Source organism: Ornithodoros turicata, chromosome 10, assembly GCF_037126465.1.
Source record: "Ornithodoros turicata isolate Travis chromosome 10, ASM3712646v1, whole genome shotgun sequence".
Lineage (NCBI taxonomy): Eukaryota > Metazoa > Arthropoda > Arachnida > Ixodida > Argasidae > Ornithodoros > Ornithodoros turicata.
The window spans coordinates 2,570,269-2,573,409 of record NC_088210.1 but is presented as its reverse complement, the minus strand read 5'-3'; the positions used below and the strand labels follow the sequence as shown (position 1 = coordinate 2,573,409).

General features: G+C 49.2%; 1 long non-coding RNA gene across 1 annotated transcript; it reads left to right on the top strand.

Moving 5' to 3' along the window:
- The first annotated feature begins 313 nt into the window (after positions 1-313).
- Positions 314-857, top strand: LOC135369977 (uncharacterized). Its single transcript, XR_010415172.1, has 3 exons — positions 314-385; positions 631-728; positions 789-857. It is a non-coding gene; the product is annotated as an uncharacterized LOC135369977 (long non-coding RNA).
- Positions 858-3,141: the final 2,284 nt, after the last annotated feature.

The window sequence follows — 3,141 nt, the reverse complement described above, 5'->3', positions numbered from 1 at the left end:
GGCATTCTTTTCGATATTGGGTGTTTCTTGGCGTAAGAAGGTGAATGAGGTCTCGTTTTGACGGGGGAAAACGTCCTCTTTCCGATAGCATTGTTGTCGTGCTCGCGCCGATTTCCGTTCTCTTGATATAGCACGAAGAGCGCCGCGACTGTGGCGCCCCCAACGCCACACTCTGCATCCGCCACTGCTCCAGGCGACGTTGGAGTACCGGAGGTGAGGGGTCGTGTGATGTCGTCGTTCCTGTTCTGGGTGTTTCGGCGTGGCATTGGTGGCTCGGACTGTTCTGATTGTATGTTTGTGCCTTGCTAATGATGCCTGGACATGTTTCTCTGTTTGTACGCCTTGGAAGATACGACCAGAAGCCGTTGGATTTCGTGAATGGAAGGTTAGTTGAGAGGCTGCTGTGCCATGATTCATGCACGGTTTGCTTGGTAACATTCCTAGCATGTGGGTTCCTATTACTTTATGCACTCAGTGTGGTTGCTACCCTCTTGAGTCCTGTTACCTTATGCTGAACTCAGTGTGGTTGTTGCCGTAGTCGTTAACTGATATCGTCACTTAACATCGGGTGAAATTGTCACATCTGATGCTTCATTGGCCTGTTACAAACGGGGAATCTTTGAATTTCAGACGCTTTTGACAGATTTGTTTCTGTGCACAAGACAAATGGGCTGTCGTACTGCCGACGTAGGAAATGAACACACGTCGCTGAGATCTTAAAAGACAAAGTAAGTTAAGCTACAGGTCATTGCAAAGATTTTTACTGAGTTGTGTTTCCTGCAAAACAGGTAGGGTGTGCACTTCACCCATGCAACTCCAATGTCTGCTTCATGGCAGTGCAAGCTTTTACAACCGTGTCCTTGAATGTAACAAGCCAAATAAACTGGATAACAGAGAAAAGCTTCCTGGTTCTTTTGCCACTATGTTCGCGTAAGATATTCAGCTTATCATACCTACATTTTTCTAAGATCTCTACTGCTTTCAGAATGTATCCTCCCCTTTGGTGCTTTGTGTGTAGGTGGATTTTGGTTCCCCACTATGTGTCACTGGATGCACCCTGTATAACCTTCACTCCGTATCGTCATACGACCGTTACCCGACCAGCGGCTTCTTCAACGTGGTACATAACCTTATGCTCTCTGCACCCCGTATAAGCGGTCTCATAATTCCGTTGTGGCTCACACAATCATGTGGGTATATGGGTCACATGAGAATTGTATGGGGCGTTTATACGGGATTGTTGGATATGGAGATTCTCGTATGGGTCATACGGGCCACATGAGGACCCCGTATGGTCTATATAACTCATATGTCCATATAACACATAACCCCATGTTCAATAATGCCATATATATGGGACCCGTATTTATTCGATATGGGTTTTTTCAATAGGGAGCCCTTTAAAGTGCGCCCTGCCGGTAGTTGGGTCGCTGGCACCATATCACCAAGTAATCAGTCAGCTAAGGACGCTTCTCCCTGTTCCCAGCGCGACATGGACAAAATTGCTAGAAACGTGCACACCAGCCCTTTAAAGTGCACTCTGCCGGTAGTTGGGTCGCTGGCACCATATCACCAAGTAATCAGTCTGCTAAGGACGCTTCTCTCTGTTCCCAGCGCGACATGGATAAAATTGCTAGAAACGTGCACACCAGCCCTTTAAAGTGCACTCTGCCGGTAGTTGGGTCGCTGGCACCATATCACCAAGTAATCAGTCTGCTAAGGACGCTTCTCTCTGTTCCCAGCGCGACATGGATAAAATTGCTAGAAACGTGCACACCAGCCCTTTAAAGTGCACTCTGCCGGTAGTTGGGTCGCTGGCACCATATCACCAAGTAATCAGTCTGCTAAGGACGCTTCTCTCTGTTCCCAGCGCGACATGGATAAAATTGCTAGAAACGTGCACACCAGCCCTTTCAAGTGCACTCTGCCGGTAGTTGGGTCGCTGGCACCATATCACCAAGTAATCAGTCTGCTAAGGACGCTTCTCTCTGTTCCCAGCGCGACATGGATAAAATTGCTAGAAACGTGCACACCAGCCCTTTCAAGTGCACTCTGCCGGTAGTTGGGTCGCTGGCACCATATCACCAAGTAATCAGTCTGCTAAGGACGCTTCTCTCTGTTCCCAGCGCGACATGGATAAAATTGCTAGAAACGTGCACACCAGCCCTTTAAAGTGCACTCTGCCGGTAGTTGGGTCGCTGGCACCATATCACCAAGTAATCAGTCTGCTAAGGACGCTTCTCTCTGTTCCCAGCGCGACATGGATAAAATTGCTAGAAACGTGCACACCAGCCCTTTAAAGTGCACTCTGCCGGTAGTTGGGTCGCTGGCACCATATCACCAAGTAATCAGTCAGCTAAGGACGCTTCTCCCTGTTCCCAGCGCGACATGGACAAAATTGCTAGAAACGTGCACACCAGCCCTTTAAAGTGCACTCTGCCGGTAGTTGGGTCGCTGGCACCATATCACCAAGTAATCAGTCTGCTAAGGACGCTTCTCTCTGTTCCCAGCGCGACATGGATAAAATTGCTAGAAACGTGCACACCAGCCCTTTAAAGTGCACTCTGCCGGTAGTTGGGTCGCTGGCACCATATCACCAAGTAATCAGTCTGCTAAGGACGCTTCTCTCTGTTCCCAGCGCGACATGGATAAAATTGCTAGAAACGTGCACACCAGCCCTTTAAAGTGCACTCTGCCGGTAGTTGGGTCGCTGGCACCATATCACCAAGTAATCAGTCTGCTAAGGACGCTTCTCTCTGTTCCCAGCGCGACATGGATAAAATTGCTAGAAACGTGCACACCAGCCCTTTAAAGTGCACTCTGCCGGTAGTTGGGTCGCTGGCACCATATCACCAAGTAATCAGTCTGCTAAGGACGCTTCTCTCTGTTCCCAGCGCGACATGGATAAAATTGCTAGAAACGTGCACACCAGCCCTTTAAAGTGCACTCTGCCGGTAGTTGGGTCGCTGGCACCATATCACCAAGTAATCAGTCTGCTAAGGACGCTTCTCTCTGTTCCCAGCGCGACATGGACAAAATTGCTAGAAACGTGCACACCAGCCCTTTAAAGTGCACTCTGCCGGTAGTTGGGTCGCTGGCACCATATCACCAAGTAATCAGTCTGCTAAGGACGCTTCGCTG